Source organism: Thamnophis sirtalis, unplaced genomic scaffold (assembly GCF_051295495.1).
Source record: "Thamnophis sirtalis isolate CommonGarterSnake01/CBP01778 unplaced genomic scaffold, rThaSir2_p1.2 scaffold_13, whole genome shotgun sequence".
Taxonomy (NCBI): Eukaryota; Metazoa; Chordata; class Lepidosauria; order Squamata; family Natricidae; genus Thamnophis; species Thamnophis sirtalis.
This window is the reverse complement of record NW_028261393.1, coordinates 56,473,743-56,486,391: the sequence shown is the minus strand read 5'-3', so window position 1 is coordinate 56,486,391 and position 12,649 is coordinate 56,473,743. Positions and strand designations below refer to the sequence as shown.

General features: G+C 47.0%; 1 protein-coding gene across 3 annotated transcripts in view; it reads left to right on the top strand.

Annotated features, from left to right (window-relative positions):
* FGF13 (fibroblast growth factor 13) overlaps nucleotides 1–12,649 on the top strand; it is a 204,191-nt gene that overhangs the window by 52,702 nt on the left and 138,840 nt on the right. The window contains exon 1 of one of the 3 annotated variants that reach the window (XM_087727730.1): nucleotides 11,591–11,789. The exons of 1 other annotated variant lie outside the window; for it this stretch is intronic. The gene's annotated coding sequence lies outside the window, so the exon portion shown is untranslated. Of the gene's footprint in view, nucleotides 1–11,590; nucleotides 11,790–12,649 lie in introns of those variants that run through there. One more of the 3 variants, XM_087727735.1, reaches the window with a different exon arrangement.

The window sequence follows — 12,649 nt, the reverse complement described above, 5'->3', positions numbered from 1 at the left end:
CTGCCTAAAATCATGTTTCTCTGGCTCAGGCCTTAATGGCCCGTTGACAAAGGTGGAGGGGGCTATTGAGAGTGAGTCTGTTTCCTGCCTAAAATCATGTTTCTCTGGCTCAGGCCTTAATGGCCCGTTGACAAAGGTGGAGGGGGCTATTGAAAGTGAGTCTGTTTCCTGCCTAAAATCATGTTTCTCTGGCTCAGGCCTTAATGGCCCGTTGACAAAGGTGGAGGGGGCTATTGAGAGTGAGTCTGTTTCCTGCCTAAAATCATGTTTCTCTGGCTCAGGCCTTAATGGCCCGTTGACAAAGGTGGAGGGGGCTATTGAGAGTGAGTCTGTTTTCTGCCTAAAATCATGTTTCTCTGGCTCAGGCCTTAATGGCCCGTTGACAAAGGTGGAGGGGGCTATTGAGAGTGAGTCTGTTTTCTGCCTAAAATCATGTTTCTCTGGCTCAGGCCTTAATGGCCCGTTGACAAAGGTGGAGGGGGCTATTGAGAGTGAGTCTGTTTCCTGCCTAAAAACATGTCTCTCCATTTCTCACCCAGGGAAATATAATATTCTGCCCTTTTAATATTTCCTAGGGTATTTCATTCTTCTAGGAGAGGGTGCTAACTTCCCACAGAGGGATGGATAAAGAGATGGATGAATGGATGGAGGGATGGAGGGAGGGATGGAATTCTAATGAAAATCTAGCACTAGAACAGAATAACAAAGTTGGAAGGGACCTTGTAGGTCTTCTAGTCTAACCACCTGCTCAACCAGGAGCCCTGTTAAACAAATGGATGTCCAGCCTCTTCTTGAAGCCCCCACAGATTCTGGAGGCCAGCAGTCATCCTACAAATTGATTGTTCTCACTGATAGGAAATTTTTCTTTGGCTCTTGAAAGGCCAAGCAAAAGTTTCTTTGTTATTCATTTTTTTTAAAGTTATATAAGCATATCCAAGCGTGTTCTTTCTGGTAAGCAGTATTGTTGATTTGTTTCTGGTTTCTTTCAAGATAATTTGATTTCCAGCCTCAATAATTGATACCTACAATGAAGCAAGCCAAAAAAAATAAATAAATAAGATTTTCCGTAGGATAATGGTGCCAGTGAAAAAGAATGAAAGGGCAAAGCAATGTAAGCCGGAAAAATAGATATAGTCTCAGTTAATAAAAGAGGAAGATGTCAATTGAAATCCAACGAAGGACGACAGATGGCCCATCCATCCCCTACCAAATGTCATTATCTTGTCTGCGTCTTCTGGTTCCTGTCCTTGAGCCCCTTCTTATTTCATATTTCAAACTCTTTGAATCAAGTTTCAGATACTCTGAGCGGGGTTTTTTTTTCCAAATCAAAAGCCAGTCAAGTTTTATTCTCCTTGGTGGTACTCGAGGATTCGTATCTATTTGTTCAAATCGAGCCCTGATGTGAGTCATTTGGAGTCAGAAAACGTTTCCACCTAAAGTTCTTCTTCTACGCCGGTGGATCTGGACCAATCTTTCCAAACATGCTTTGCTTCTCAGATTCTCCTCCAAACTCGGGACTTCTTTCTCCGGCATCCATGACAGTGGTGGGTTCCTACCAGTTCAGCCCAGTTCAGACGAACCGGTAGTGGTATGGCAGCCTAGGCTGCTGGAACCGAAAGCAACCCAGGCCTGCCACTCCACCGGAACCGGTTCCCATATCCCTGCCATCACTGTCGCTGTCCAGATCTTGTTTTTTAGTTCTGTGCATGCGCAGAACAATGTTAATTGAAGTGTGCATGTGGAGATAGCAATAGCAATAGCAGTTAGACTTATATACCGCTTCATAGGGCTTTCAGCCCTCTCTAAGCGGTTTACAGAGTCAGCGTATCGCCCCCACAGTCTGAGTCCTCATTTCACCCACCTCGGAAGGATGGAAGGCTGAGTCAACCTTGAGCCGGTGAGATTAGAACCGCTGAACTGCAGATAACAGTCAGCTGAAGTGGCCTGCAGTACTGCACCCTAACCACTGCGCCATGCATGCACCCAAGCGAACTGGCAGTCAAGCTGGGCAGAACCACCCCTGATCCATAACTATGGCATCCATATGTCATGTATACACACCATATTCAAAACCTGGATTTGTACGACAGCTCAGGGGCTAAGACGCTGAGCTTGTCAATGAGAAAGGTCGGCAGTTCGGTGGTTCGAATCCCTCGCACCGCGTAATGGAGTGAGTTCCCGTTACTTGTCCCAGCTTCTGCCAACCTAGCAGTTGGAAAGCAGGTAAAAAAATGCAAGTAGAAAAAAAGAGGAGCCACCTTTGGTGGGAAGGGAACAGCGTTCCGTGCGCCTTCGCCGTTGAGTCATGCCAGCCACATGACCACGGAGACGTCTTCGGACAGCGCTGGCTCTTCGGCTTTGAAACAGAGATGAGCACCGCCCCCTAGAGTCAGGAACGACTAGCACAGATGTGCAAGAGGAACTTTTACCTTTACTTTCAAAGTTAAGCTCCCTGGACTGATGGATGCCCTGTGAATTCTTCTCTCTCTCTCCGCTTAATCCTGAAAATGCTTTTGCAGATTTGGGTGCCCGCTAAGCCAATTTAATACAGCACGGCCTATGAGCTGCGAGATTGAATATTTCTGTTTTTTTCTGCTTCCTCTTACCTTGCAAATGAGTTACACTGGCTCTGTTTCGAATAATGAAAAGCAGCGAAGCACTTCAGATACAGAAGGTTTAGTGCATCTCACAAATGCAAGGAAAAGCTAAGAAGGGCAAATGATGAATTCTTACTGGGCTGCAAAAAAGACACACACACACACCAGTTTGCACCTATGTTACTACTTCTTTGCAACCTTTAGGAGGGGACGGTCTGTCTTCTTCCCCATGCGCATAAAGGTGGCACCTAATTATAATTCTAATTATAGCATGCAGAGAAATGTGTAGTTGTAGCTGGCCTCAGGACACACACACACACACACACCCGAAAAATCTAGCAAGGTTTTTCTGTCTCAAGAGTCTCAGCAGGAAGGTAATATAACACCTGTTTTTAACACCTGTAACCAGGAACGGATTAAAATTGCACTCGGATGAACGCTGCAAATTTCATCAAAAGAGCAAAATGATAAAACCAGGTTCTTGCGACGGGCTCATTGTCCCTTCAAAAGGAGTCTCTTTTCTTCTGCCTTCTCCCAATTCCCACCTGTTATGAAGCCCGGCTAACTTCATTGTTCCACAATGCTGCCTTTCAATTACTTTGTGTGTGTGTGTTCCCCTTTCTCTCTCTCTCTATTCAAAAGTGCTCTGCTTGCCCTCCTTCCAGCTTCTTTAGGAAAGAGAAGCAAAATGTTCATATTTCTTCCCATCACAGACTCTGTCATCCTCCTTGGATGGGAAGCCAAACTAGACCTGGGAAAGGCCATGCCAGGTTCTATGACTGTATTCACAAGACTGACTTTTTGCAGGATCTCTTGGGTGCAGCCTAACCTTGTCCCATTTCTTGTCTCCTACTGTCCTCCTCCTCCTCCTCCTCCTCCTCCTCCTCCTCCTCCTCCTCCTCCTCCTCCTCCTCCTCCTCCTCCTCCTCCTCCTCCTCCTCCTCCTCCTCCTCCTCCTCCTCCTCCATCACCATCCAAGAAGCTTCTTGCATGAGAAGCAAAAAGTCCTCAAGGAAAAACAAAGTCCAGTTGCTTTTGAAAAAGCATCTTTGGATCATCTCCTCCTCTTCCTCCTCCTCCTCCTCCTCCTCCTCCTCTTTCTCCTCTTCCTCCCCTCCTTCTTCTCCTCTTCCTCCTCTTCCCTCCTCCTCTTCTTCTTCCTCCTCCTCTTCCCCTCCTCTCCCCTTCTCCTCCTCCTCTTCTTCCTCCCACTCCTCCTCTTCTTCTTCTTCTTCCTCCCCCTCTTCCTCCTCCTCTTCTGCCTCCTCTCCCCTTTTCCTCCTCCTCTTCTTCTTCTTCTCCACTCCTCCTCCTATTCTTCTTCCCCTTCCTCCTCCTCCTCCTCCTCCTCTTTCTCCTCTTCCTCCCCTCCTTCTTCTCCTCTTCCTCCTCTTCCTCCCCTCCTTCTTCTCCTCTTCCTCCTCTTCCCTCCTCCTCTTCTTCTTCCTCCTCCTCTTCCCCTCCTCTCCCCTTCTCCTCCTCTTCTTCTTCTTCTTCCTCCCACTCCCCCTCCTATTCTTCTTCCCCTTCCTCCCCCTCTTCCTCCTCCTCTTCTGCCTCCTCTCCCCTTCTCCTCCTCCTCCTCTTCTTCTTCCTCCCACTCCTCCTCCTCTTCTTCTTCCCCTTCCTCCCCCTCTTCCTCCTCCTCTTCCACCCCCTCCTCTGAACAAGGGTCTGGAAACTTCAGACAAGACTCTTTCAAGAATCATCCCCCTTCCCCAGAATGAAGTGCCGAGAATCAGTCCTAAAATTGGCCAGGCCACCTCAGCTCCCAAAATCCCCACAATGTCTTTCCCCCATTGCAGAGTGGAGGCCAGTGATTATATTTTTTTTAAAGAAACAAAACCTTCCTGGAGTTTTTCTGCCTCTCTCAGGCATGCAGGGAACTGGTGTTTGTAGATATTGGGGGCCAATGTTGCCATACATAGACAGATTTAAATAACAGCAGCGGGCTATTTATAGCCTCGCCGCAGGCACCTTTCCAACATCTCGCTCCCACCCCCTCCCCCACCCCTCATCGTTGTCTGTTGCTAAATAGCTGGTCCAAATTAAATAAATAACAGCGACAGGCGACTGCTGGAAAATAAGGTTTCTGCTCTTGGTTTCCATGACACCCAGCCCATCGTCTTCCGCATCCCCAGGTGGACTCACAGCCCATCCTGTGGGACAAAGAGATGATTTCTTGGGCTGGCATGGCTTGTGGGCAACCCCACGCCAAAGGCATATTGTTTGAGAGACCCTCCCCGGTTTCTCCTCCCCCCCTCCAATAATGTTTTGGGGCGTGTGTTTTTTTAGCAGCTCTTGTCTATTTTTAGAAGCATTGGCTCAGTGGAAGCCAACCTTGTTAGGGAAGTGAGTTGGATCCACCCTGGGGAAATCGGAGGTTTCTTTTGGGGCAGATCGCAGAGTGAAGTGTGTTAATTAACTCGGGACCTCTAACGGAATCCATATTTATACCTCAAAGAAAGATCTCTTCTACCTACTCCATCAAATAACTGAAGGATAATAGCTGCCCCCCGAGGAGCACTTTGAAAATTGGTCGAAGGTAGATGTGGCTCACTCAAATTGTATCCCACCAGCATGCAGCACCAAGATGAGCAGAGATTAACCACCGATATGAACATTAGACCAACCATCAAGCCAGTGAACAACACCACAATCAAGGACCTACAGTACCAATTCTGACAAATCACCAAACAATGAACCACAGCCTAACCCAGGAACCGCCAAGGACTTTCTCGCCAACACTGACAGGGAAAGTCACTGGTATATAAATAGGGAGCCAACCCATTCGCTTCTAGCACTGATGAAGTTGCCATGAAATATCTGCAAGAAAACCACCAAGTTCAGAGAGCACCAAGGACCCCACAGTTGTCCTCCTCTTCTTCCTCCGCCTCCCCCTCCTCTCCGCAAATCCCATTCCTTTCTAGCCCTGAAGATGTGACATAGATGGGCCATGAAATATCTGCAAGTAGACCAGAAGCTTAGAGAGCCCACAGTTCTCCTCCTCTTCTCCACAAAACCCATTCCCTTCTAGCCCTGAAGATGTCACATACATGGGCCATGAAATATCTTCAAGTAGACCATGAAGCTTAGAGAGCCCACAGTTCTCCTCCTCTTCTCCAGAAAACCCATTCCCTTCTGGTCCTGAAGATGTCACATAGATGGGCCATGAAATATTTGCAAGTAGACCAGAAGCTTAGAGAGCCCACAGTTCTCCTCCTCTTCTCCAGAAAACCCATTCCCTTCTAGCCCTGAAGATGTCACATAGATGGGCCATGAAATATCTGCAAGTAGACCATGAAGCTTAGAGAGCCCACAGTTCTCCTCCTCTTCTCCAGAAAACCCATTCCCTTCTGGTCCTGAAGATGTCACATAGATGGGCCATGAAATATCTGCAAGTAGACCATGAAGCTTAGAGAGCCCACAGTTCTCCTCCTCTTCTCCAGAAAACCCCATTCCCTTCTAGCCCTAAAGTTGTCACATAGATGGGCCATGAAATATCTGCAAATAGACCACCAAGCTCAGAGAGCACCAGGGATCCCACTTTCAGATCCGCCAAGGACACGAAGAAGGCCCCAGGGGTGGAGAGTCAGAAGAGAAATGTTTACTACATCACAAGAGTTTCTACAGCTGAGAAATAAAGAGTGTTTGTGTTTGTTTAAAGCTCAGCACACAGGGGCTGAGACAGCCAAGGGATTGTGTTGTGACAAATCAATGATACAAATTCCTTGGATTTCCAGAGCGAAGAATAAACAGCGGCTGTGTTGGGGGGGGGGGGGAGGGAGGAAGATGGCTGTTCCAATCAACACCCCAGGAGCTCTTTAGCACACCTCAAGCAATTATGGGTCAACAAAGCCTAGATGAAGTTGGACTTCCCTGCTGTGGATTTTTTTTTTTAAAAAAAGATTTCCTTCCCATTCTTAAGAGATGAATCGGAGCTGTTTGGAAACAATCTTCCAGAGCAGCACTTTGAATTGTCCAAGGTAGATAGGGGACACACATACACACACACACACACACACACACACACACACCATCCTCTCCAACCTTTTGCAGAGGGTCCTGGAGATGTGTTGACCACACTCACAAACTTTTAACAGACGGATGTCCCAAGTCTTCAGCCTTTGGGTGTTCCCACCTGGTAGCGCATCAATCCAAGCTCTGTTCAAGAAGCATGACAACATCCCTGCCAGATGGAAGGTTGGAAGAAAGGCCGCCCTTGAAGTAAAAATTCATCAATTCAGGTGTCAGCCAGAGGTGGTTTTCAGTAGGTTCTGACCAGTTCTGGAGAACCGGTAGCGGAAATTTTGAGTAGTTCGGAGAACCAGAAAAAATACTACCTTTGGCTGGCCCCGCCCGATCTGTTCTCTGCCTCCCGAGTCCCAGCTGATCTGGAAGAAATGGAGATTTTGCAGTATCCTTCTCCTGGCACACCCACCAAGCCATGCCCATCAAGCCCCGCCCACAGAACCAGTAGTAAAAGAAATTGAATCCCACCACTGGTGTCAGCCTGTTCCACTAGCCAACAGATTACATAGTCAAAAAGTTTGGTTTTTTTCTTGACATTTTAATCTATTGCTCCCTCTACTCCAGTGGAATCTGTCTACTCCTGCTACTATGGGATGGCCATTGGATATTTGGAGGCTGCTATATCTCCCCTCCCCTTCTGTTGTCTAGGCGTGCCCACTGAAGTAAAACAGGGATAGAGAAAGCTCGAACAGCACTCTTCAAAACGAAAAAGGTTTTCTGCAGTCACGACATAAACCTAAGACTGAAAATCACGCTTCTCGGATGTCACATCTTTTCTATCCTGCTCTTCGGAGCAGAGAGTTGTTTCCCCCATGATACAATAGCAATAGCAATAGCAGTTAGACTTATATACCGCTTCATAGGGCTTTCAGCCCTCTCTAAGCGGTTTACAGAGTCAGCATATCGCCCCCACAGTCTGGGTCCTCATTTCACCCACCTCGGAAGGATGGAAGGCTGAGTCAACTTTGAGCCGGTGAGATTTGAACCGCTGAACTGTAGATAGCAGTCAGCTGAAGTGGCCTGCAGTACTGCACCCTAACACTGCGCCACCTCGGCTCCAAGATGTTGAGACTATAGAAAAGGTCAGGGCTGAGTTCCTGTACTGGTTGGTACTGGTCCACTGTGTGCATGTGTGCCATGCGTTGCTCACGCATGCTCGACTGAAAATTGTTCCGTGCATGTGCAGAAACATGCTGGCAATGGCAGAAGAGAGCGGGGAACCGGTTTGTGGGGGGTGGCCAGCCTGGGTTGCTGCCGGTTCTGTGACCTAGGCCAAATCGCCACTAGTTCAGCCAAACCGGGCCAAACCGGGAAGCAACCCACCTCTGGAAAAGGTGCAGAGTGACTTTAAAAAGACCAAGTGGGATCCTTATTTCGATGTCTCATTTATACCGGAGGAGTTTTGGTTGAGTTGTCAGTTCCTAAAAAATTCAAGGGGATTTAAATTGCTCTGACTTGCCTGCGCCAGCCAGCACAGTATTGCTTCTCAATCTGTTAAATATTTTGTTAGAGTGAGGACAGGGAATGTTGTAATGAAAGAGAGATAGTAATGAGACAAATGGAGGAGTTGTGTAGGAATTTATTAACTGCAGGAGGGAAACTTCTTTAGCTGGGCGCTGAGTGAGGATTTCTGGCCGGCTGGTTCCCAGAGTGAGCCTGGATCATCACAAGACTCCCCATCCTCTGGAAATCCCTTCCCTGCCAATGTATTTGGCATGCACCTGTTGGCAAGTTTGCTGCCTCTCTGCGTCATCCGTGGGGTTGGGTTACGGTGAGGAATGGACCAAGGCTTCGTTGCCTCTTAACCCTTGGCAGATGCCACTCCGGGTATTTCTCTGAGTCAGAGAAAAGGTTTGGATTGGTGGAGGGGGGCTAATTTTAAGAGGGGCATTTCCTATGGAGGGGAATCTTCCTCCACCACCAAGCAGAGGGATAGTTCACTGACTGCAGTCTGAAGGCCGAAGACCACCAGGCAAGGAGACGGTGGTATGGTGTGATGGTAGGAGGCGTTAAACTACCTCTGTGTGTCTGTGGGTAGCTGTTACTTTTGGATGAATCCTGGTGTAAATGATTGAGTAACTATTCTGAGGTCCAATTAGGGTTAAGACGGCAGGCTGGAAACCAGGAGACTGTGAATTCTGGTTCCACCTTAGGAATGAAAGCTGGTTGGGTGACTTTGGACCAATCACCAAGAGACAGTGAGTTCTAGTCCCGCCTTAGACATGAAAGCTGGTTGGGTGACTTTGGACCAATCACCAAGAGACAGTGAGTTCTAGTCCCGCCTTAGGCATGAAAGCTGGTTGGGTGACTTTGGACCAATCACCAAGAGACAGTGAGTTCTAGTCTCGCCTTAGACATGAAAGCTGGTTGGGTGACTTTGGACCAATCACCAGGAGACAGTGAGTTTTCTAGTCCAGCCTTAGGCATGAAAGCTGGTTGGGTGACTTTGGACCAATCACCAGGAGACAGTGAGTTCTAGTCTCGCCTTAGACATGAAAGCTGGTTGGGTGACTTTGGACCAATCACCAGGAGACAGTGAGTTCTAGTCCGGCCTTAGGCATGAAAGCTGGTTGGGTGACCTTGGGCCCATCCTTCTCTCTCAACCCAACCAACCTCCCAGTGTTGTTGTTGTTGTGGGGGAAATAGGAAGAGTAGGAAGGTATGTTAGATATCTTTGCCACCTTGAAATGTATTTTTAATGACGGGATACAAGGCAGGATGCAATTAAACCACGAAAGAAAAATCTACACGTTTGTCTACAACATTTGGAAATAAAACTATAGGATCTCAATTCAGGGAAACTAAATTAGTTGGAACATTGCGTGGCCTTTTCTACGATAGTCCCCCCCAGATCTCACATGTCCTCTCCAACCAGTTGAAAGTCCATCATGTTATTATCTAAGCATTCCTTGAGATCATGTTAATCCCATTTGAATTGTATCATGTGTTTGTTTTTTTAAAAAAATGACCGGAGAAATTGAGTGGCAACGCAGAAGACCATTCCATTCCAAGGGTTGAAGTGACATATTTTGATTTCTCCTTCACGTTAGGAAATGACTAAGAAGTTTGGAGCCCATTTGGAGGTAACCTGCTTCGTTTCCACTCTTGCTCGCTGAAGAAGGGAGAAGGGGGCGGGGGGGGGGAGCTTCCCGGAGACACAAAGAAAGATTTCTTATTTGTGGAAGCCTGAGACCTTCAGGTCATGTGCTCCCTGGTGAAGGTCAGCTCTTGCAATGTGACCACAGAAGGAGGAACATGGATTCATGATGCCAAGGCTTAATAAAAACCCTAATACTGTACTGACCTTTAAGCTGGGAGCTTCTGCACAAGACCCAGCACTGGCTCCTGTGGAAATTGTCCACAAAGGGAGGCCAGCTTAGAGTAAAAGATTGAAGCTAAAAGTTCTTTATTCATTATTGTGTAAAGACTGTATGATAAAGTGGGCTCAAAATGTTGAAGAACCAATAATGTTGGATACATGGGAAAAGATTTGGGTAAGGAATGTAAAATTTACACAAGCCCAAAATTTGAGAGAAAACTTTTATAAGATGTTTTATAGGTGGCATTCAGATCCTAAAAAAACTGGCTTCGATGTATCCGAGTTTACAACCTAAATGCTGGAGATGTGATTGTGTGGATGCTACATATTTTCATATTTGGTGGACTTGCAAAAATAGAAATAGCAGTTAGACTTATATACCGCTTCATAGGGCTTTCAGCCCTCTCTAAGCGGTTTACAGAGTCAGCATATCGCCCCCCAACAACAATCCGGGTCCTCATTTTACCCACCTCGGAAGGATGGAAGGCTGAGTCAACCTTGAGCCGGTGAGATTTGAACAGCCGAACTGCAGTCAGCTGAAGTAGCCTGCAGTGCTGCATTTAACCACTGCGCCACCTCGGTTAAAGGTTAAAGCATTGGTGGATTATGCAAAATGTTCTTAAAAAAAAAGGTTAAGGTTTACCCCTCAATTATTTTTGTTAGGTGTAATCACTGATTGTACAGTTGTAGAGATTAATCTGATTTTTGCATTTAATAACCGCAGCTAGACTGTTGGTGGCGCAATACTGGAAGAAGGAAGATTTGCCTACTATTCAAGGATGGAACATTAAAAGTAACAAACTTAGCAGAGATGGCTAAAATATCTGCATATCTTAAGGACCACTCAAACGAGAGATATAAACGAGATTGGGGAAAAAATGGATTGAATCCCACCACTCATCCCATCAAAAATAAATATGGGACTAAGAAATTTCAGATAGCTTACGATTAAACACCAGGAATGAATGATATTCATTAATTGTGCCCATCGTCTCTGGATCCAAAGGAACCAACAGTCTGGGCCATGGCCCCAGCCCCCTTGGCCAAACAGGGGTTTCTTCAAACCCCGATCTCTCTTACGATGGTGATTTATTTTGAGCCTTTGCTTGTTGAAGTTTGTTGCATCGCCTGTTGGAAATAGAAAGGCTGTTACCGCTGGGATAAAATTGGGATTTCGAAGAGCTCCTCCTGCTGCTTGAAACGCGTAAAAAAGGAAAGAACGGGAAACGAATCTGTGAGAAATAATGTCATAAGTGAGAACGTCGACGACTTTAAAAAAAAAAAAAAACCAGACCCATAAATGCCTGAGGTTTGTTTTTCCTGTCTGTCTCTCCCCAGCGTCTTCGGAGCGCTTGAAGAGGTTGCCTTGAAGCTGTAAAGTGAGACATTCGCAGCTGCTCTCCCGGGCACCCTCTGCCAGGGCAGTTCTGGAAACCAAAACAGCCTGGAGGATCCTGCTTTTGTCTAAAAATAGCAAGAGGAGGCACCGTGTGACTTCTCACTTCCCTTGCCCGGGGAGCAACAAGTCTCCGCAGATTGGGCCCCAAAGCTTCACCTGGTCGGGGGAGAAGAGAACAAAGCTTCCATCCCATCGTTTTCTTCTCGGTGGGCTTCCTGAGCTGGAGATTTCTGGAGGTTGTTATTTTTTTGCAGCCAAAGCCTGCAGGAGAAACCAGGAGGGGATATCGAAGGACCAGAGTGGATGTTTCTTGTATTCATGGCCAGCGAGCGAGAAAGAAGCGTGGCATGGGATTAATTTGGGATTTTTTCTGAAAGCTAAGGTGGTCTCTGAGCACCAGCCTAGCCTCCCGACTTTCAACTCGCCTCTTTCTCTGATCAAGGTAGGTGGGAGTAATAATTCAGCGGGTGGGGGGGGTCAATTGGACGTCCACTTATGGAGTGAAGGGGTCCCATCCGTGGTTGCAATTTCAATGGATGGAAGGCAGCTCCAGAAATGGGACTCTTTAAGTTGCCTTTTCCCTGGGCAATCAGGGTATATTTAATCATGAGGCCCATCTACTTGTGAGTTGGACAACCATACGAATTTGTTTCACAAATTTAGCATCCAGGAAGAGGAAGAATTTCTCCCCATGTTAATGTTAATGTTTAATAAATTTATATGCCGCCCAATCCCGAAGGACATAAAAAAACAATTTAAAAATACTAAAAAATTTTAAAAAATAGAAAGACAGGGAAGTTAAAAAACACATCATGCACTCAACTTTAGTGGGGCTGGACCTCATTCAAGAGGTCAACAGCCCCCAAGTCTGCCGGAATAGCCAGGTCGTAATAGACTTATGGAAGGCCGAGAGAGTGGGGAGGGTCCAGATCTCTGGGGGGAGATCATTCCATAGGGCCGGGGCAGCTACAGAGAAGGCCCTCCCCCGGGGGGCTGCCAGATGACATTGTCTAGTTGACGGCACCCGGAGAAGCCCCACCCTGTGAGATCTTATCAGACGCTGGGAGGTACGTGGCAGAAGACGGTCTCGTAGATATCCAGGTCCTAAGCCACGTAGGGCTTTAAAGGTAATAACCAGCACCTTGAAGCGCGTCCGGAGACCCAAGTCTGGGGTTGAATTACCCCAGACTTGCTCTCTTCAAAGTTGGCTTTCTGAAACTCCTTCTGTCCACTTCTTGGTCTCCTCACCGTTTTCCATCAACGCGGAAAAGGATGGTTTTTCTTTGGAAAGCCAAGAAAGGC